Source organism: Ursus maritimus, unplaced genomic scaffold (assembly GCF_017311325.1).
Source record: "Ursus maritimus isolate PB19 unplaced genomic scaffold, ASM1731132v1 scaffold_9, whole genome shotgun sequence".
NCBI classification, from domain to species: domain Eukaryota; kingdom Metazoa; phylum Chordata; class Mammalia; order Carnivora; family Ursidae; genus Ursus; species Ursus maritimus.
In genome coordinates, this window is record NW_024427107.1 from 20,557,571 (window position 1) to 20,581,280 (window position 23,710).

Consider the following 23,710-nt stretch of genomic DNA (forward strand, 5'->3'; position numbering starts at 1 on the left):
GAACAGAGCTGATGATAATGTCCCTGATCAATTTACCAACAATAAAAGAACTTTGACTTCAATCAGAAATTGACAACAGTTACAAATACACTGCTTGGATTAATAAGCATGTGTAACTTCTAATGAAAGGGCCCATTTTTTTTGTTTGACCTTGTTTAAAAGTTATTTGTAAAGGTTCACATTTCAAAAGCAAACAAGCCTACCTCATTGGGCCCCGACTCTCTGAGCAGACGTATTTCAGCAGCACCATGAACTACAGTCTGCGCGCCCTGGGTTTCTGCAGCCAGCCGTCAGTTTCAGGAGTGCTCTTGCACCACGGGGAAACTACAGGTGTTGTAAGGGGCTCCTCCCAGTCTCTGTTTTGGGTTGGCCAATGTGAAGTCTGTGCTGCAATAGCTCACCCACAACAGCCAGCCCTGGGAAGAGGCAGTGCCCCACCACTAAACTGAAGGTTTCCAAATCCGCCCAGCTACAGCAGACCCGCAGGACCTGGCCCCGCACACAGGGCCTCCAGAAGCAACACTCCCCAAACAGAGGATGTTCGCGCCTCCCTGTGGAGTCTCCGGTTCCCTCCACCCCTGCGGCAGCTGCCTCACTGCTCCTCCGCCCGCCCTCTGAGCCCTCACTCCCCGGCAGCTCGCCTTCCTGAGCACACCTCCCCTCGGTGGTTTCCTTTCTCACATCCTGCCGCTCCTGATGCTCCCTCCCTCGGCTAATTCTAGCTGCTATCACCGAAGCTCTTAAAATATACTTAAAAAAAAAAAAAGAAAGAAAGAAAAGAAAAAGAAAAAAAAAAAATCAGGGAACATTATTGACCCTAAGGAAAGAGGACAATTACTGGCTCCTGGTTGCTGGATTCCTTCCAACAAGAAAATAAAAGGCTATATAGTAAGACAATCAGTGTGTTCACATTGGTCATCATTAGTAAAATCAAAATAATATTTAAACATGCAAAGAACAGAGTGACAGAGGTTTAAATTCTATGAGAACTAAACAAAGGAACTAACAAAGACACTGGGGAAATGATGTCGTTTGTGCTTAATAACTGCTTAGCCAAAGAAAAAAAAATGCTGCCTAAAAAGAGTCAGCATTTAAAAGTCTTTCTTAGAGTTCCAATTCTCTGCTACTTCCCCCTTCCTTCTGTCTCGAAGGCTTCTAAAGTCACCTTCACCCTCCTTTACTTTCTGTAGCGGTTTTTCTTCCTTTCTAGATTGGAAAAATCGGATAGAAGAGCAAGACAGTAGAAGAAAGGTCAAGGACTTCAGAAAAATGCCAGAGAGCAACAGGTTCATGAAGAGCAAGGACACAGAGCAAGGTGGGCTAAGAAAACAGCACCCGAGATGGATCATTGTACCACTGTCACATACCCATCCGACTGCCCAGCCTTCCCTCCGCGAAATCTGCAATGCTCAGCCTCCCTACAAGCATTTCTTCTGCTCACAACTCTGATCCAAGAGGGCAGAGGAATGAATTTTTCTAGAGTCATGTGGAAGGAGGACGAAGAAACACTGTATCAGTGGAGGAAGGCTGCACCAATTGCACATTATATTTAAGAGGTCACGCAGGAGGGACAATCTGAAATCTAATGCCTGAGCTTCCTGCCATGGGAGCAATGTAGCCAAGTCCCAAGGTCTTGTACCGTGGGCAGTTTGGGGCTGATAAAGTATAATCTGTATTTAGTTATTCATTTAGGATTTGCCATGCACCAAGCAATTGCTGCATATGATTTAATCACAACAGACGACGAGAGGCAACAGAGCAGAGACGCTATATCCACGTAATCCACGTCCAAGCTCTACCACTTGGTTAGTTGTGGGACCTTAAGAAGTTACCTCCTAGGGCTTAATTACCTTTTCTGTTAAATGGGGATAATCATTAGCAACCCTAGCCCAGGGCAGTTGAGCAGTTTAGCAAATGGCAGAGCTGGGATTATTTGTATACAGGGTTAACACTCCTACTTTTAATGAAGATGTTATGGCAAGGGTGTTCTCATCAAAGAAGCCATTTTTCCAGTAATCACGTAAGCACAGGTCAGGAGGGAGAAGCTGCAAGATATAGACTGCATCTGTCTCTGTGCTTGACTCTTTCCCCTCATCTCCATGTCACTGGCACTGTCAATGTCATCTCAATGTCATTCATTCATTCATTCATTCATTCATTCATTCATTCATTCATTCAAAGACTGCCTGCCTGCCAGTACGTGTCAGGCTTAGTGCTCGAGAAGCACAAGGAGGAATGTTGCTCTCAAGAAGAATACAAGCTAAGAGGGGAGATATGTCTGTATATGGGGAAAACGGCAATAAGTAAACTTGGTAAAGGTATTCTATAACTGGCACACATTTCCGTGTACTGTAAGATCCAAGAAAGAAGAACACTCTGCCGGCTGGGATAGGGAGGTACTGAGCTGGACTTGAGGAAGGCCTAGGAGTTCTAATAGTGAGGAAGGGAGCCAGGGCATTGCAGGAGGTATAAAAGGACAGCGGGTGAAGCAAAAACCTCCACACCAAAACCCTTCTCAGATGATACCTATGAACATTCCTTTTCACTGTTTCTCTTGGAACCACTGTTCTCATGATTTCACTCATGAGCATGTAAGGAAAAACATTACCCATCCAATCTAAGTAAGCTTTCAACAAATGACCTCCAGGATTTCCACTGTGGAAGCAGCTATAAATCATAAAAATTCAAGTAAATTTTTATCATCAAAATATTAACACTCAATATTTAACAAAATACCCTATTATAAAGCAGCTACATATATTAAATCTGTTGATGAAAATCTGCCCCCCATAAAGTATCACTATATATATTTTAAAATACAGTACTATCAGAAAGATTAGAAAGCTTTTCAAAAGACAATTAATATATGTGACTATCTTAAAGTCGGTACTCAGTTTTGGGATTTAGCATTAGCTTCAGCCATCATCTATCTTAAATGTCCCCCAAAATATATATACTAATAATTATAATGTTGCACAAAGGGACAGAACTGATGTATTTCAACTAAGGGGCTAGAAGGAGATAAGGAGCAAAGCAAGGAGCTAACAATTTCTGGTCTAAGTATAGAAAACCATTTGAGCAGACTGTTTATATTTTACTTGAGTCTACTCAACACTGGCTCACAAACCACTCTATTTGTAACTTTAAAACACCATTAATTTCCTCTTAAAGTAAGTTATTATGGGCTCAGTTTTCTCTTTTATTATTATGTGATGGTACCTTAAACACATTTCCCCAAAATAAAAAAAAATTAACTTTATGAATGTGCTTACTTCTTATTTTTTGGTGTCGACCCCACATGCCCTCTTTTCTGAGCAATTTTCCTGGGGCTATGTATGCCTAGCACACACTGCCAACCAACCTGTAAACCACCAAAGGAAGAAAAAAGAGGGGCTCTGTAGTACTTAGGGGAGCCAGCCACGGCCATCAGGCTGGGGATGCCCCCTCTGAACCACTGCTCATCAACCAGAGGAAAAAAGACAAGACTCTCAGATGAAAAAAAAAGAAAGAGAGAGAAAGAAGGAAAAGCAAGCAAGGAAGCAAATTTAGGGCTGAAGCCTAGAAAGGAGGAAGGTGATGGAGGTGGTGACAGGAGGCAAGCAGCCGGTCCTGGGCGCCTCTTTCTTGCCTGCCACAGGGCTTGAAGTGGATGAAATCCTGGAGCAGACGTGTGGATTTATGCCCTGGTCCTTAGTGGATGAACCAAATAAATAACAGTGACCCTCATTAACGAGGTACTCAAAGAGAAGTGTGGCGCTCTGATCTAGAGGACTCTGATACTCTTCATGCCTTAGGTGAGGCTCAGTTAGCAGCAAGCGTAGTATTTCACACTAGAACGTGTGCTGGGCTCAGTGAGTTAATTTCCCCCTCCCAGTCAAGTGATACAGACAAAAAACAGAGATAGAAAGAATGATAGATTCAATATATAGATTTATAACTACTACTGTGCACTTAGGCACAGAAAAATCGTCTAAACTCTATGAATAGATGAGTTTTATTTTTTATTTTTAAAAAGATTTTATTTATTTATCTATCTATTTAGTTTTTTGTCAGGGAGCACAAGCAGGAGGGAGCAGCAGGTAGAGGGAGAAGCAGGCTCCCCGCTGAGCAAGGAGCCTTGCTCATTCCAGGACCCCGGGATCATGACCCGAGCCGAAGGCAGACACTTAACCGAGTGAGCCACCCAGACATCCCTGGAATGATGAGTTTTAATGCATTTTTGTAGATCAAAGTTAAAAATCAATTCCCAATAAAAGGGTAAGAGATGGAAAAATAGTGAAGGGCAGCAGTGAAGGTTTAGAAATCTTATTTTATTTTGTAAGCGGGCCTAAATTAATAGTTTCTTAAAGTTTCCGCACGTTTTCAACATTCACATGAAATTAAAATTCTCAAGCGTTTCACTCTCAGTTCTGAAACTGTTCAATGTAAATCACAAAAACTGAAAATGACACAAGCAAACTCTTGGGTCGTATCTGATGGTAATTACAGTCATTGAGAACAAGCCAGTTTCTACCAGATGTGGGGGGTTGTGAAAGGACAAGTCTGGAAAAGGAGTTTCAATTTGTCCGTTCTTGTTATCTACAACAAACAATAATCCCACTCTCACTGGAACAGAACCTCCTCCCTTACATCCTCTGATACCAACTTGTATAAACTGGACAGTAAAGTGTTACAGCCACCAGAATCAAGGACTTTTTCTTTTTTAAGTAACGATATTCTGGGAGGGTGAACAATGCTGGTTATATCCTTAGCATAACGACAGAAAGCAAAATGCAATGTTAAAGCCTCAACACAATTAAAAACTGCACTCTTCGTTCATGAAATTCATCAATATAACTTATCAGGTAACAAAGCTGTTGCTCACAATACAGCCTCATACCATTAAAGCTAGTTAATCAACCAGACTTCATGCAAACGATAATGTGCATTTTATCTTTTATCAGTACTGGCCATCTTCCAAACAAGGCCTGTAAAACTGTCAGATTTATTATATGTGGAACAAATTCAGTTAAAGAATAAATAAGGATAACACTGTTGCTGAAATCCAAACATAATAAGGGATCAACATCAGAGCTCTCTATTGCTAGTTCCAAGAAATATTTTTTAAAAGTTAGGCCCTCTGAAATTCCTTACTTTGCGATGAAATTTATAATGAAACGTACAAAGAGCTGTTGAAACAACTTCTCTTATCAATGCCTACAAGAACAGGCGATGCCTGATAAATCATCTAGCTCTTGACATGAGACCAGAAAGGCTCCTACAGCTTCCAAGGCCTTCCGGGTTCTTTCTGAATTCTCTTTACAAGAGATACATGGCATTGCTGTGTATTCTGTAGTCTGATTCTTCATACACTTTGTAAGACTAAGAAATACTCAAGCAATACTGCCGCTGTACATAAAACTTCACAGAAATGCGTTTCTATTTCTATTCTATTAAATTACAAAAGGATAATCTTTCCAGCAGTGAAAGATGCATTCACTATTTCTTTATCACAAGTGAAAACATTTATTCATTCTAAATTCGAAACATTTTTTCCCTTAAAGTATACTGTGTTCTGGGAGGGGTCCCTTTACTTTAGAAATAACAATTTCTGGGCCAGTTTCTGATAAGTCAAAGAGAACACAGTATCTAATGCTCAAATATGCCAACCGTGCTTTTGGATGTAGATGCCTGAGAAAGGCAGAAAGCACAGAAGGGCCAGACCCTGCAAGTCAGCAAGCTGATACAGAGCTAAAAACACGGAATTGACGGAGGAGGGGAAATACCTCTCTGCAGAAGTGTCAAGTGGGCAAAATCACCCAAAGCAAACATTGTTTTGGCAAGACCCCAACTCTTGGCAAGAATTAAATAAATATTCTCTGCAGTAAATATACAGATTATGCAAGGATATACTGTTGCTTCATATAAATAAGCAAAGGAGCATTACACATGCAAATATAAGTGGAACTGTGTAGATTTCCTAAATACATGGATGAGAGCACACCGAAAAATCACTTTTTCTTTCCACTGTCAAAACAATTAGTGCATTGAACACAGTGACAGAAGATACTATACAGTATTTCAAAAATACACTGTAGCTAGTCAAAGGGTATATTATTTTTCTCCAAGTGTCATAACCCTTTTCAACTAGATCATAAGAACACTTTTAAATTCATCTTTATAAAACGCTATATTGCTTCATGCTTTTCATATAATATTAGTTTACCTCACATATTGCAGTATGTATCTACAGATCCAAACTCGTAAAACTGCACATTAATTCATACAGTGACAACAGTTCGATTACTGTCAAGTTTCAGGAGACTCACTTCATATAAATACAGAATAAAAGTCATCTTATTTGGAAACAAATTCTCAGCTAAACTTCACTAGTTTTGAGAAACTTACTGCATGCTTGACTTTTTTCTTAATCACAGTAAGCCAAACGCGAAGTACTATTATTAGGACATGATTTCTCGATAACAAAATACTACCAGTTTCCAGCTGGAGACGGGATTCAGGAAAATAACACCGCCCGCAGCTCTGTACTGCTAGTCCCCGAGTAAAATGGCTTCACCACCTACCTCGTCTCGTGCTGTTTCTTACTCCACGCAAAAGTAGTGCAGCGTATAAACAAATGTTTAAGCTACAAAATTCCTTCCTTTTCAATATGCTCTCAGATTTACTTTTGTATAATGGCCTTCAAGTGGTATATTAGGCGGTAACTAGAAGACATATTCCATTTTCTGACTGAAAGCCAATCATGCTCATGAATTTTTTAGCTGAAAGACACTTCAAGATGCCGTTGGGAAGACTGTACTGAACACATGAGGCTGCAAAGGGGCAAAGGGGCGGCGGCGGCTCCGCGACGCACGCGGCAGCAACCCAAGAAGTGTGAGTCCGCGTTCACCGGGCGCACACATATTTTGCGGTAACGCTGCCATCATCCACGCAGCTCCTAGAGAAGGAAAACGCCTTTCTTCCGGTCTTAGCTGAGCAAAATCCAGTGCAGAATATGTAAGTGGCAGAGAGCCGTTCTAAACTATCATCACCGACAGGGGGAAATGTCTCGTCTGACATCAGTGGCAGAAGACGGGTCCCACTCTGGATTCTCAGAGGCTAGCTTCCTTAATAGAGCCGCTCGCCGGGCTGCCTGCGTCCCCAGCGACGTCAGCGGCGCTAATTCGGCCAGGAAGAGCCAGGCGAGGTTTCAGCAAGGCCTGCGCCGAGAAGACACGGTCGGACGCGGCGTGCCCTGCACAGCGTAGGCGCGGCCCTCGCCTTCAAGCCCGGTGTACTCGGCCCCGGGCAAGATCCCGAGCCCCGGCTCTCACTGGAGCCTTAGGATTCGCGAACGAGGTCATCGAACCAACAACTGCAATGTAGCGCTTGTGTTGGAGTTTCATGACTTGTCCAGATTAAAACTCACTTACCTGTCTTTATTCTGAAACCGACTTGACTCTTCTTTTTGAGATTTAAAAAAATGTCCTAATTTATGAGGAAAACTTACGGAAATGGCAAGGGCAAGACCGCCTGTTTCTACATAAAGAGTACTTTTATTAGTCCAGTTGTAAAACGCTTTTAAATAAATAAATGAAGTCCTCTCTCATAGTATAGTATGTTGGGGCTTGTGTGTGTACTTACTAACATTTAGGAAGTACTTACCGTGAGTTGAGCACTTGGCACATACTTGTCTTGCTTAAAAAAATCTCCATTTTTATGTTTATATACATGTGTATACACACACTCTCTCACCTTGCAGATATCTAACCTCTCTGACCTGCTTCCATGAGTAATTTGCCCAAGTCACAGGTCAGGAGTCAAACTTAGGTATGATTGTAGTAACTCCCACTCACTGAGCACTTACTAGCTGGGCAGGAGCGCTCTATGTACTTCACACATATGAACCCCTTCAGGGCCTGTAACAACCTATGTGTAGCCCCATTTTACAGATGAGAAAATGGAGATACAGAATAAAGCAACTTGACCAAGGCCACAGTTAGGAAGTTTTAGAGCTTGTAAGTGAATCCAAACACTTCCTCATTTCTTAACCACCACAACGTGAGCACTGAGGTTCCTGTATTTCAATACTTTCACTACAGAGAGAAACAAATTAATATATATAATAGAAAGCAGTATACTTTAATTTCATTTGATCACCAGTGAGTAAATAATTTGAAAGCACTTTTCTTTTTGCTAAAAATCTAATGGTATTATTGCAAAATGCAAAACATTTCTTTCTACAAAAAACATACCTACTTTAGAATCATTCATGGATCCACTCAAGACCTAATTAATGCACTAAGTACCACTGTAGCCTCTGGAAACACAGCCATGAACAAAACAAAGTCCCTGTCCACCTGAAGCTCACATTCTGGGGCAGAAAGGAAATCATGCCTCAGCTCACAAGCAATTGTGCCCTGAAGGGTAATGAAGTAGTACTGTTATTACTGAATTTGTTATGAAGTTATTGAAATAACAAAACCAGCTAGGAATGGTCTCTGGCACACTAAGAATGCTCAGTTTCATTCCAAACAGTAAAAGCCTTCTTTTACTGACTAGAACAAGTAGTAGTAATTGGTTAACTTTAAAAGTCAGGTATCAAGAGCAATTATAAAAATGACACCTACTACCTTTAATCATTGTGTTTTAACTTTAAACATAAAAATATACATCTGAGTATCAGTCTCCACTGGAGTTTCATATTGACATTAAGGCATTGTCTACTCAATATCTGTTTGTCTAAAACAGAGCTAGGAATTGTAGATGATCTGATGCTTATAAGTCCTTACGAGGTATATTTTTATTATTTTTCCTATTATAGATGCGTTGCATATACTTATTTGACAGCAATTTTTGCTCATTTGAGTTTTTCAAAGCATTCATTCTGGTTCTTATGTATCTTTTCAAACTTATACTTAATTAGTTACATAATATTTAATTAAATGATGTAATTACAACAAGTGGCATAACCCAGTCTAGATAAGAAGCTGGCTCTTGGAAGCCATGCAGTGTCACTGCAGGGTACAGAAGTGTGGAGTGCCGCAGGCACTGGGGGCAGAGCAGTGGCAGTCCCGTGATGTACAGAGGGGAGCAGAGATCATGTGATTATAACAGCCCATCAGTCCCACCGGACGGAGGCTGATTAAGAAAATCAGAATTCATGCAAAGGTAACCTAAAGGCGAGGTCATTTAATCATTCAACAAATATTACTGAACCGTGCCACGCCATGGTTCTACATACTGGGGGATACAACAATGAACAAACAGACCAAGTCTTTTATCCATGACTCTTACGTTCTAGTAAGAAAGTGGAGAGGGAAGAAATAGTAAAACAGGCATTTACTTTATCAGATAGTGATTAGCACTTTAAAGAAAAATAAGGTGGTTAGGTTAGAGTACAGTGTAGCCTTTTAAATGGGTGGTCAGGAAGGTTCTCTTTTGATAGAGCGACATCTGAGCAAAGACCTTTCTGACAGACCTCTAAGATTCCTAACAGAATTTATTATGCAACCATGAAAAGCTATACAATGTAGTGGCTCAGAGTACATCCTCTGTTGTCCACTCTGGTCTGGACGTTTCACATGGGAATATCACCTGTGAATATCAGTTATGTTAATTCTGTTAATTAATCTCTTTGAACCTAAGTTTCTTCATTTCTTCAAGAAATAATAGTACTTATCTTTTTAAGTTTGTTGAGAGCAAGAGATGTAAAGGGCATACAACAGTGACTGGCACCTAGTAAGGGCTTATTTAATAAATGTAAGCTATTACAGGTTGAATTTGATAGCATGTAAATGTTTATGAAATAATTTAAGCTGATGGTGAAAACAGATGGAGAAGATTAATTTATAGAAAAAAAACTGGAAGAAAATTCATCATAATATTAGCAATTAAATTGTTTTGATGGGTACTATGGGTGTAATTTTTCTATTCTCCAAACTTCCTTTCATTAACACATCAGACTTTTATGAGTTTACAAAAAAAAAAAGAAAAAGGAAGGAGGGAAGAGGAAAAGAAGGGAAGAAGGGGGGAGGAAGGGAGGAAGGGGGAAAGAGAGGAAGGGAGAGGGGAAGGGGAGGAAGGGAGGAAGAAGGGAAGAGGAGGAAAGAGAAACCTGGCTGTACTGCTGGGGAAAAAAAAAACCCAAAACCAAAAAACAAAACAAAACAAAACAAAACACCAAGCAAGCCAGAAAGAGATTTTTTTTAAATAAGCAGTTCTCTGGAATTCAAACTATAAATGCACAAAAGTTCTTTACATGCATATTTTTTGGAAGAATATTGCATAAAATGAGGTAAGCCTATCTTATAGTAAAAGTAAGAAACACAAAGACTGCCCCAAATGAATAAGAAACTGAACTTCATTTAAATGAAATCTGAAGTATAAATTATTTCCTTTGATAAATCAAAAGATAACCCGCAACAGTTTCCAGACTACTAAAACAATCTTACAACCAACTTGCACTTCTCCAAATCTACTTCTACATAAGAGATATGGAAGCTCTTGGTCATTTTGGACTCATCACTTATTCTCCTTAACTTCAAGAACTTTCTTATATTTTCCCTCCTACTGACATGACTCCCTTAAAGCAAGAAAAATACCACATCGTAAGAGCCTTCTAGCAAAGGTTACTAAAATCGCTCTTCTTCCTCAGGAAAATCATATCCCTCAAGCTCAGCTGAAAAACCATCCTCTTTATGAAGGCTTCCTAGATTCCAGCAGGAAGAATGAAAGTTTCCCTTCTACTTGCTTCCCAGCCCAAGGTGCATAAAATTAAAACCACACTTCTTTCTCTTGCATCATTAGTTGCTTCCCTCTGGAGACGGTCCAGGGCACTCTCCTGGTGAGCTCACGTTGCCACCTCCCACAGTTTCTGGGTGCCACAGGTGAGACTTGGGATACTCATTCTTTCCTGTCTTTTCTCATTCTCACTCATTTTAACTCCAGACTTTCTTAGGAGTTCTTTATCTCCAATCAAATAAGAAAACAAAGTAGGGGCAAAATTTTTAAGCACGTCCCAGGGATAAAGTATAGGGACCAAATTCAATGCTTGTGCTCAGAGGAAAAATTAGCACAGGGCAACAAGCCCCTTTGGCGGTTTAAATTATGTTTCCTTACTGGGTAAAACCTGTGTGAGAAGTCTTTCTGAAATATTCTTTTTTTATGTTTCCCCCGCCCTGTTCCCTACCACTCTTCCACAGAAGTGGAAAATGAGGAAAGAGGAAAAACTTGGTTTGGTGGGAGGACCTCTGAATCATTTTCTCACCCTACCAATTCCTATAAACTTTCTTTTGGTCACATCATTACAATAACTCTGAACAGGATTTGCTGTGAGGCAGTGGTGCCATTAAAAATAGAAAAGGGCAGCTCCGGCTGGACAGCCCCACTCCCCATCCAATTTGGTCTTATAAAAATAAACCAAATTAATAAGCATTTTTACCTGCAAGTAACACATACCCACAGAATGATTTACTGAGAATTACTAGAATGTAGAAGGTTATTTGTAAGTATCATTATTCTAAAAACATTTTTTAAATAAAGTTGGCACCTAAAAGTATGAGCCAAAACACTATTTTCTTCCTCTCTCAAATGTTGGATATCGGTAATTGTTGAAACCGACCATCCTATAGTTTATGGGAGATTTATGTTTGATGTTTCAAACTTGGGACACACAAACAGCTTTCAGAAGTACAATCATACTGTTATTATTGTGACTATATACAACAGAGCCCAAATCTCTGACCTCAGGATCAGAGGCCAGGGAGTCCTCAGGTTTTAAGGACTTCTGAAGAGGACAGACTTGTCCTGGAGAGCTGTAAGTGGAGGGATTTTTCCCTTTAATAACTTCAGATGGAGAGTTATAGAGTTTTGTAGAACTAAAAATATAATCGGACTCAAGAATGGTAGCTTCTAATCACCCACTGGGTAGTTCATAGAATTTAGACTCAAATTAGCTTAAAGTGTGTTACATATAATAATAATTTAATGGACTAAATAAGGGTAGCCTAGAACAGGCACTGAAAAGATTAAAACAAATTCCCACTGCAGAATGTGTTATTCTCTACCTTTTTCTTTCATTAGTGCTAAAACGTGCTTCCACTGAGAGAGTAAAGAATAATCGTTTGGTAAAACCTGCACCTATGGATAAAGATCTGTAGACTGTTGCACCGTATTTAACCGTAACAGTCAAGTAATAAGCTTGAAATGACACTTAAAAGAAATTAACATAATTGCTTGACACCTCAGAGACAGCTAACTATATTATACTCCTTTTGTCTGGTCCAAAACCAAAAGGATAAGAATTCATTCTGAAACTCAAACCCTGGTTGCAGTTGGGAGAAAATTGGTTGACGTGGAGAAAATTAAGCTGGCTCACAGAGTTATCAAGACATACCACATGTGTCTTCATAATGCAGGCATATGATTTCTTTAGTTCCGTCTTTTGTTTTAAGCCAACGTTTCAAAACCCAGAGCAATGACTATTACTTAGGGCAAAAACGTATTTGGGACTGGACAATTACGTTTCATATAAGATTAAGTTTCTAATTAATACAGGTAAGTCTCTTTTTGGTATTAAAAATATAACCTAAATTATAGGGTTTTAATTTAAAAATCTACTTGCATTTCTTTCCTTCTGATGCTCAACTGTACTGATAATTACTGAGTAAGCTGCTAAGGGCAAATATACTGTGTTCTACGGACACGGCAGTACAAGTACTAAGAAACTGAACTTAATCTCAAGAAATCAAAGATTTAGGAGGAAGAAACAAGAATGGAATTAACAGACTCCAGTATATATGAAAAATACAAAGTGCTAATAAGGAGAAAATTGCTTCTTGCTGTGGGGAGCCGTGGTGAAGGTTTTAGGAATGCCTGAGCTGGGTTTTGAAGGATGGACACAATTTTTCAAAGTGAAGCTGGAGTGGGGGGTGATGTAGGAGATACGAGGAGAGCAAGCAGAGAGCCCAACGTGCTGGGCCAGAACTGCTGGTGACACATACCACTCGACAACTGGGGGGCCCCGACCTTTCCGTCCTCATCCACCCTCTCTCCCTCCCAGCCTGCTGTCAGGCCCTGAAACTGTGGTCTGAAAGTGCCGCCTAGGAAGTGTCACAAACGCACACTGGCTGCAGCCCAGCGCGATGGGATGAGGAGCCCTTGACGAAGCCCTGCAGGCGATCCCAGGTCTGCTGAAGTTTACCACTGCCCTAAACTTCAGAGTGAGGTTTTCTTGCCCCATCAGCGACCTGAAATCCCACTAACTCATAGTAATTACCTTCCTCCCTGAGGGAGAAGGAAAGGGAGAGATAAGGCAGAGTACATTTTATTCATTGGATTCATTTATTCACCAGATACTTAGTAAGTGCCTACTTTGTAGACTGAGAATACAGAAAACCTCCAATGCCAGAATGAGCAGTAGTTCCTCTTGATTTCATAAACTATGGGCACAGTGAAAAGTTCTGAGCCAGGTGTGGTAAAGTCACAGTGATGCCAGAAAGATCAGCATGGTGGCGGCATAAATGACATTTCCGGCAGGGGAGGGGGAGGGCTAAAGACTAGCTAATAGGATATTGCAGCAGGCCACACAGTGTATGACTGCATTTATATGAACCCTCCAGAATTAGGAAAGCCATAGAAACAGCGAGCAGATTACTGGTTGCCAGGGGTTAAGGGGAAAGGGAAATGGGGGGGGGAGGGGCCTCCTAATTAGCACAGGGTTTCTTTTCCGGTGAACGAATATGTTCTGAATCTAGATGGTGATGGCCGCGTAGTTTGTGAATCAACTAAAAACCACCGAACTGTACACTACAAAGGGTAAGCTTTATGTTATGTGTGGGGAATCTCAGCAATGCTGTTATTCAAAACAAACAGAAAACAACAAGTCCCATGAGCTTTTAAGCTTGATGCTGATAACCCGGCCAATTTGTAGAACAGACACAGGGGTGGTTAGCAAATATTTAGAAAACACACTGGTGTTTATTATGAGCAAGAATGACTTCTCTAACAATTCAACCCAAATGAATTTTGCTGCAGAGATTAAAGCAAGAATTTTAGGGCACCTGGGTGGCTCAGTCGGTTAAGTGTCTGCTGAGCTACGCAGGTGCCCACCATAATATAATCATTTTCTAAAATTATTAAGATAGCTTCCATTTTTTACTATTATAAATAACACTGTAATAAATATCTTTTATATAAATACTGATCCATTCTTCTGATTAACAATAATCAATAGTCTCTGGGGCACCTGGGAGGCTCAGTGGGTTTTAAGCACCTGCCTTCGGCTCAGGTCATGATCCCAGGGTCCTGGGATCCAGCCTTGCGTTGGGCTCCCTGATCAGTGGGGTGTCTGTTTCTCCCTCTGCCTCTTCCCTCCACTCGTGTTCTCACTCCCAAATAAACAAAATCTTGAAAAAAATTTAAAAAACAATAATCAATAGTCTCAATACAACAGTCTCAGAAATGTAATTGCTAGATCAAAGGGTGTGACTGTATTTAAGTCTATTTATGCATATTATCAAGTTGTTTTCCAAAAAAGCTGTTATTAACTTACAATCACCTCAGCAGGGTATGTGAGTTCCCATTTCAGCAAAATTCACAATAATAATAGGTATTATGATTTTTTTAACACACTCTAATTTGAAGATTATGGCATGACATTACTTTATAATTTAAACTGATTACTAGGAATTGAATACCTTTAAAATGTTTACAAGAACTTCATTTCTACTTTGTTAAAAGGACGCTGAGTCCAGGAGATGGCACAGAGACAGTATGTGCAAGTGTGCTAAGCATCAGACATAACACCACTGGGGAGAAGAAAGCAAAATGTGGGTTCCACTGGTGGTTCCCAAGTTTGGCTGCTAATGAATCACCCAAGGAGCTTTTAAAAATATGGATTTCCTGGCCCTACCCCAGACCAATGACATCAGAATCCCTTGCAGAAGACCTCAGGTGATCAGCCAATGCCTGCCCAGCACTATGTGGGGAGGAGAGCAGAACTTAGAACTACAGGGCTAGAGGACAATGAAGAATTAGTCCAGGTTGTGGAATAACATTCTCGGCATTAATTAACTGATCATTATAAACAAAGAGTTCTCCAGTCTAGTCTGGTTTATTTTTTTTAATCAGTGACTCAAAAAAAAAAAAAAAAGCATCTATTCATCAAATAGGCAGACGACACAAAACACAGCTGTCATGTGTGATAGCAAGATGACATCTATGAAAATCTTAGTATTAGCAGTCTAGAATAGAAAGTCCAAACCAGCACAATGACACTGACTACATACCTTTGAATTAAAATAATGTGAATACCTATAAAAGCAAATACATAAAATAAACTAAAAGCAATTTTAAAAGGAAAAACCCTCACAATCTTTCTATTCTAGTGTGTTCAGTATTTGAATATGAGCAAAGATGAAACTACTCTCACATTTGGTCACCATCCATTATCTTCATCTATCCTGTGCTTCTTCCCTAATACAACCTGTAACAAGTCTACTCCATCCTACAGCTTTCCCTGTGCCTTCTGAAGTCCTTATTCTGAAGTAACAAATTCCCCTATACCTTTAGCCCGCTTACAGAGTATGGAGCTATTTTGGCTCTCCTGACAGGCCTCCCCTGTAGTCCATTCCAGAAGCTGTTCATTTCCTCGTTACACACATACTAGGGATAGGAGGTGGGGTCACACTCTCCATACTCCCGAGAGCAGCTACTAGACCAGGGCTCTACCACAAGGGTGACCTTGCATAAAAATCTGCTTCTTTGAAACCCATGTCATAAAACACCCTCTACCTGCGTTCAATTCTGAGATTTACCAACATGCCACTTAATCCTCCACATTTACTAAAAAGCTTGACATATAATTAGTTCTTCCTCTTCAGCCCCAATCGGTCATCATCCTGAGTGATTGCAAAGTCTGTGTGGATGAGCTAATACCTATCCTCATAGGTCCTCGTCTGTCTCAGCTCCAACAAAGTCTGCCTCCGTTTCACTGCAGTCACTGGCTCCTATGATCATACCCTGAGCTTTGTTATCACCCAGAATTGTTACAACTTGAATGCCACTCTCCCTCACCATCTCCCAGCACACTAGCTTTCTTACTGTCTTCCTCCTCAATTACTGGTCTTCAGTGTATAAGGAACCCTAGTCCCTTGTGCCTTCCACTCACCCCATTTCCCTCCCTACCTAGCGAGATCCACACCAGCCCCTGGACACCCTCAGTTCCCTTTCACACATTTCCTCTCCCAAGAGTCACTCCTCAAAACTTAAACCCAAGATTTCTCCGCTCCTGGAAGTGGGAAGCTGAGCACTGACAGAGAAAATCATACAGCGAAGGGGCAGAACAGACATTTTAAGGCTTTCTAAACTTGACTTGGACCCGTAGTCCTGCCTGCCAACCCTTTTATTTGTTCTCAAGTCAGCTCCTTCTATTTACTCCAACAATTATTTCCAGCTTTTACCACTTCCGCAAATAGCTGTTCAATTTGACTTTACTCAACTTCCCTTCTTCCTCCTTACAAAGATAGCCACTGCTATCTTCATCATCATTCCTGGTGTCTCCGAGGATGCAGGGGGGACCCCTCCTCTTGTAAACACCAACATTCCAACCCCGTTTCCTATTTCCCTCCCCACCTTCTCTGAGACTTTGCTACCAAACTTCTTTTTGCCAAAATTTCAACCTCTTCCTCTCTACTTTAACCAAAAGCACACTCAGGTCATTTCCATCATTAAAAAAAAAAAAAAAAAAAAAAAAAAAATGCCCCAAGTCTGAATCCTTCTCTAGCAACTATCCAATCTCACATCTTTTCTTCACAACCAGACCTGCCCAAAGACTACAGGTCTGTGTCCCTTACCCAAAACATTTGGGGGCCATGGAATTTAGAACTCAGATAGATAGATACATGTTAATCTTAGGAAAAGAATATGTGGCATAAACCATATATCACAACATCCCCACAGGGGCCTGTGGAAACATTTTGTAATCGAATTCAATATTATTTCTGCAGTGAAATGTATGAATATTCACACTAAGTGGGACAAATGAAGATTATAAATCATTTCACATCCATTCAGGTCAGGTTTTACTGCCAAATGAGTTATAAAAACCTTTCCATTTTCAGTTTGTTGAATTTTGAGATTCAAATAAGGGAATCTAGGCCTGTGGTTTATTCCAATTCCCTTCCACTTACTTCAGGATCCAAAACAATGACATTTCTTTGCCCAACACTCCACTGAATATGCCATCCCTACTCTTCCGCCACTTTCGAATGCCAAGCCTGCAGGACTCCTGGCACACTGTGTGTGATGTTACTTCGTCTTTCTGCTGGGTTTGCCTGTCATGAAGACATCCCCCCAGGGCATCTCTCTATTCCAAGGCTTCCACGGCAAAGCACTCTACATAGGTCCTCCTCCTACGTGGATTAATTATTCTTTTCCCATCTCTTCTGTGGATCTTCCCCTTTGCAGTTATCCAGACCTCCATCTCAGGCAAGCCTCCCATTGGTTGTCATCTTTTTTTCTACTTTCTTTTTATAGTTACTATTATTTTTTAAGTAGGCTCCATGCCCAGTGTGGAGCCCAATGCAGGGCTTGAACTCACAACCCTAAGATCAAGATCTGGGCTGATCAAGAGCAGGACACTTAACCAACTGAGCCACTCAGGCACTCGTTTAAAAATTATTTTCAACAGCTCTACTGAGGCATAATTCACAAGCCATACAATTCACCCTTCTATTTTTTTTTAAGTTTATTTACTGAAGTAATCTCTACACCGAATGTGGGGTTTGAACTCATGACCCAGAGATTGAAAGAGGCATGCTCTACTGATTGAGCCAGCCAGGCGCCCCCAAAATTCACCCTTTTAAAAACATGTAGATTTCATGATTTTGTCTAATCACAGAATTTTGCAACCATCACCACATCTAATTCTGTAACATTTCATCACCCCAAAAGGAAGTCTCATGCCCAATATGCAATTACTCCTCATTCCCTTCTCACCCATGCCTTAGCGTCTACCCCCACTTTCTGTCTCTATGGGTTTGGTCTAACCTGGACATTTCATATAAATGGAATCACATAGTATGTAGCCTTCTGTGTATCTTCAGGTTTCAGCAATACTGCAGCACAGGCCAGTACTTTATTCCTCTTTATGGCCAAACGTTACAATGTATGGCTATGCCACATTTTATTGATCTACTCATCACTGACGGACACTTGGGTTTCTACTTTTTGGCTATTAGGAATAATGCTGCTATGGACATTTGTGTGCAAGTTTTTGCACAGACATAAGCTTTCAGTTCACTTGGATAGATACCTAGGAATGAAAGTGGTGAGTAATATGGTAACTCTACGTTTTACTTTTTGAGGAACTGCCTGACTGCTTTCCAAAGTGGATCACCATTTTATTTTTCCATTTGCAATGTTCAAGGGGTCCAGTTTCTCCATATCCTTGTCCACATATTATTTTCCTGTTTTTTTTTTTTTTTTAAATTATCACCATCCTATTTGGTATGAAATAGTACCTCATTGTTGGGTTTCACCTTCCTTTCCCTAATGAGTAATGATGAGCAGATTTTCATGTGCTCATTTGGCCACTGCATACCTTCTTTGGAGAAATGTCTATTCAAATCTTTGTCTATTTTAAACTTAGGTTCTATAGTGATTCTTAGCACCTCTTTGGAGTTATGAACTGTTCTGAGAATGGGATCAGAGCCAAAAAGTGAAACCACAGATATACAAAACAAAGCATACAATTCTCCTCAGAAGTCACTAACCCACTAAGACCATTTATGGGCCCTCCAGATTAAGTACCCTTGTTCTGTATCACAGGTTCTCAACCATAACTGCATATATAAAGATCACTTGGGGAGCTTTTACAAAATACAACATTACCACAAGATCCAGCAATTCCACTTCTGGGTTAAATACTGAAACGAATTAAAAGCAGGGACATAAACAGATACAATATACATTCATATTCTTGGCAGCATTATTCACAATAGCCAAGAGATGGAAATAACCCAAATGTCCATCAACAGATGAATAAACAAAATGTGTATATACATATAATGGAATATTATTCAGCCTTAAAAAGGAATAAAATACTGACACACACTACAACATAGATGAACCTTGAAAACATTACACTAAGTAAAAAAAAGTCAGACACAAAAGGCCATACATTATGATTTCGCCTTCATGAGGCACCTAGAATAGTCAATCCACAGAGACAGAAGGTAGAATAGAAGCTACCAGTGGCTGGGGCGAAGGGGGAATGAGGAATTATTGTTTAAGGGGTAGAGTTTCTGTTTGGGATGATGAAAAAGTTCTGGAAGTGAACAACACTGTGAACATACTTAATGTTACCCAACTTACAAATAGTAAAAATGATAAATTTTAGGTTATGCATATTTTACCACAATTTAAAAAAATACTTATCGACAAAACAAATTAGACATAAAACAAAATGACCAGGACACCACTCCAGACCCATTAAATCAGAGATTTTAGAGGAGCAGTCTGACCGTTAGTAGTTTGCTTTAAAACTCTCCAGGGAATTCAAATGTCCAAATCGGGTTAAGAACTCCAGCATTATACTCTCCGCAGTGGTATCACCTATTTCCATGGTTTCTCAGATCTTTCTTTCCAGCCTTGGCCTCTCAAAGCTTCCACCTCAAAATCCAACTCACCAAATTAAATTCAGCCACTCCTTCGTGGCACCCCAGAACTGCCCACCCAGAAGAGCACCCAGCCACCGAACACCATCGTTAAACTTCTCTAGTCTTCCCCCCAAATTGTCAACAATGTGGCTTCGCCTCACGAACAGGCTCCTCTCTTGTCACTGTGATAATCATTACCGCTTCCAGTTCAGCTCGTCACCACTTCTTACCTGGATCATCTAACCTAACTTTCCTTACCTCCAGATAATTTCCCTTCTTAAAACCTTCAGCAGACTCGATTCCTTCCAAGACGAAGTCTGTGCTGCCTCCAGTGTCACATAAGATGCCTCAGGATCTAGCCCGTGCCTATTTCTCCAGGCTCCCCTCCCGTCCTATTCTGTTTGGCCTGGTAATGTAAACTGCCCACGGGTCTGTACCTACTACAAACTACGCTATGAATGAATCAGTTTTTGTTCTCTCCTCTCGGCATCACCAAGAAAACACAAACTTTCCCCTGAACTTCCTTTTGAGTTCTCACGTTCCGGTGACGTGCCTATTTGTGCTTCTGTTCACTTCCAGCCCGCAGGCTAATCCCACAACCTTCAGGTACCAACTGTAACCACAATGAATACAGTGCACCACTTGCCCGAACCACAAAGTTATGCTGAACTTAGGTGGTTTCGACATTTAGGATTATGCCAGGCCCCCATAGGCTCAACTATGCCCCAATTTATCTCTAAACCCACAGCCCAGTCCTTCTATACCAGTGAAAATCTGTTTTTCATGTCTGGCAATAATTGGGGCGATTTCTCTCACTTTGGTACATTCTGCTCACAATAACCCTTGTACAAGAAACAACTTCCTGCTTACATCTGTTACCTTGTCTCTCCTCCTACTTAATCCTAGGTGCCCTGATAACATATCCAACCAAGTACATTAGAAAATTATGTTCCAGAATCTAATTCCAACTGTCTTAAGGTTACCTGGGAGTTGAATAATCTGGAGGTGACGAGAGATCAAATCAGAGAAGCCAGAAGGGGCCTCTGGAATGGGTCATTGTAGGAATTCTATTTCAACCCTATCAGAGCTAGCTGTATGTAACTCGGCAATGATTAACTCTGATAATAAACAAATACACTAGGTTATCTACATGAAAGACTAAACTTTACAACCAACCAAGTAGAAAAGTCAGGGAATTTAAATCAGTCTTCTAATTTCTGATGTGAAGAAACACAAGACGCAGAGCTCCATAGACGGTCTTGGTAAATGTCACATAGTACCAGACTCTTCTGTACTCCATTCTGAACCTAACAAGCCATGCCCACACCTCTTCTTAAAGTCCCTCAAGGGACCGTTCCAAGGCAGGTTTTATCCAGCTCCTCACGCAGAAGACACCATCACAATACCATGAGACACTGCTCTACCAGCACTCCACGCAGGTGTCCCATCTACAGGCTGCCCACTGGTCTACTGGAGTGATCTGGCACGAGAGTTCTTTCCAGGCAAAGATAATGGTGATTGGTTGAGTCTAACAGATTCTGAGTCTGTGGAAATAGGAGAGCTGTTCGTGGGCAGAGAGAGAAGTTGAAAAGACATAAAGAAGGAAGCCACAAGATAATAAAGGCATATGGAGCAACGAATGAGCCAAAGTTACAAAGCAGAAAAAAGATATGCACTGAGTTTGAAATGTCTGATTAGTTGGTGAAACAGAAGCAGCTGAAGCAGACGGGGAGCACCTTTGCCACCACCAGTCAACAAATAGATGGTGGTTCTCAGCCTTTCTTCACAGTAAATCACATCGCGGGCTCAGTTCTTCCAGATTTCAATACCCAGGCTATCAAATAAATATGGAAGCAGGGGAATTTGTAGACCGTGGGCTACAAGTCCACCCCTCCCACCAAAGACAAAAGCCCTATTGAGAATGACAGCTTTATTTAACCGCATCCGCTAACTTGGCCCCCAAGTCAGATACAGCCTGGCTCATCTCTTGCTTTCATCATTCACTAGCTGTGCAACACACTGGGAAAGGTACTTAACCTCTCTGAGCCTCAGTTTCCATGTCTGTAAAATTCAGAAATAATAATCACTTCCTAAGTTTGTATGAAAATTGAATGAGATCAACTATTACACAGCCTGATGCATTGAAATTGCCTCATAAAAGAAAGCCAGCGACCTTTATTAACAGTCATTATTATCTGAAATACTTGGCTCCTTAGAGGTACTCCACAAATAGCACTTCCTATTTGAACAAAGTGACACTGCCTCCTTGTTTCAATTCTCACACTGTAAAAAGAGTATTCTTTCTGCAATATACTCAGCGCCACATTTTTTGCATTTTTTGCACTCTTTGTTGGTGATGTCCCTGTTTCAAACAGCCTCCAGGAACAGTAGCGAAGTGAGGTCTAGTGCCCCAAGCACAAGAGTCTGTGATGTGCCTTATGAGAAAATACATGCGTTAGATCAGCCTCATTCGGGCATAGTTATAATGCTGTTGGTGATAAGTTCAATGTTAATATATGTTAAATAAGGTGTATTTAACAGAAGCACACTTAAAATAAAGGTATGCATTAATCAAAAACTAAAATGTTGTGACCAGAGACATAGAGAAACCTAACTCTGTATTCTCCCTAGAAGCAATGACCCAGTGTTTGCCAGGACTTTATAGAACATAACTCCACGAATAACGAGAATCAGCTGTAGTTTTCATTAAATGCAGAATGTAGGAGAGTGTCTGTAGGTGCCAATGTTTGGGGGGGGGGGCATGAATCTAGAAGGGTAGAGCCAGATCATGAAAGGGCCTTTTATTCCCTACCAAGGAATGTGGACTTCAAATTTCTGGTTACTTCTAATCTGGTTACTGATAGAAGACAATGGGCTTGGGAAGGGTCTGTACCTTCCTGCTCGCTAGTATATCCCTTCTGTCTGGCACAGATGTACCATCTATGAGAAAGACTACTACCTAACGCCACCTCCCTTTACACATGCTGCCCTCTTGGCTCAGAGCAACAGACAACAAAGGGTATCAGGAGCCACCAAATGTCTAGTAGCCAAGCTGCAAGTCAAAAGAAACACATGCAGTTTTATTTAGTAATATATTTTAACGCATTGTATTCAAAACATTGTATTCAAAACATGCAATCAATACTTTAAAAATTACTGAGATATTTTACATTCTTTTTTTGGCAGTGTCTTCAAAATCTGAGTGCATTCTGTACTCAATTCACACTAGCCACATTCCCGGTGATCCAAAGCCACTTGTGGCGAGCAGCTCCTGCGTTGGGCAGTAGAGGCCTAGGGTGTCCTGTACATCCCCAGTGCCTGGTGATCATCTAAGAATCAGTCAACCTTCAACGTCTCTGCTAAGTGTCCCCTGATCAATCCTCTCCTCTCCTCACCCCCAGGGACAGTCAGTTACTCTTCTACACTAGGGAAGCACCTGACAAAATCCTACACTCAACAGTTGTTAAATAAATTAACAGGAGGATTTAAGTGCAAGAATAAAATTGGCTATTTTAGAAATAAAATGGAGGGTACAACAAGGGAGACCGCAGACAAATGATAAAGCTATATCCATACTTTACTGTCCTACTCACTTCCAAGGATCCAATTTACAAGGATTTAGTGCGGTCAAACCTTTTCTACCATGAATACTGACGAGAACGAGTGACATCACCTAGAAATAAATATGCCTGTTAGCTGTTAAAGTTCGACGGAGTATAAGGGGTCCTTCTCTGAAAGACTATCTAGACAGGAACTCCTCTCTAGGGAATCTGTGTGGCTATAAAATGACTTACAACAACTCTTAAGGCATTGGTTTATATTCCAGAGGTGTTTGTTCTCAGTGTCTGAAAACAAGGAGCTTAATTTGGATTCTCTGTGGTTTTTATACCTGCATGCTCCATCATAGCAATGCAGTGAGTAAAGGACCTTGGAAACAGCAAGGTCTCCATTTGCCAAGAAAAAGGAGAAGAAGCTAAGTAAAAATACGTGATACACATCTTTCAGATTCCACATCTCAGAACTTCACCTCACCCCACTAATCTCATGGTAATTCACAGCCTATTTCTTGT

At 40.7% G+C, this 23,710-nt stretch overlaps 1 protein-coding gene across 6 annotated transcripts in view; it reads right to left on the reverse strand.

The window, feature by feature from the left end:
- Positions 1-23,710, reverse strand: part of NCOA2 (nuclear receptor coactivator 2) — a 282,394-nt gene that overhangs the window by 105,192 nt on the left and 153,492 nt on the right. The window contains exon 1 of one of the 6 annotated variants that reach the window (XM_040625580.1): positions 204-3,065. The exons of the other annotated variants lie outside the window; for them this stretch is intronic. The gene's annotated coding sequence lies outside the window, so the exon portion shown is untranslated. Of the gene's footprint in view, positions 1-203; positions 3,066-23,710 lie in introns of those variants that run through there. 6 annotated transcript variants of the gene reach the window in all.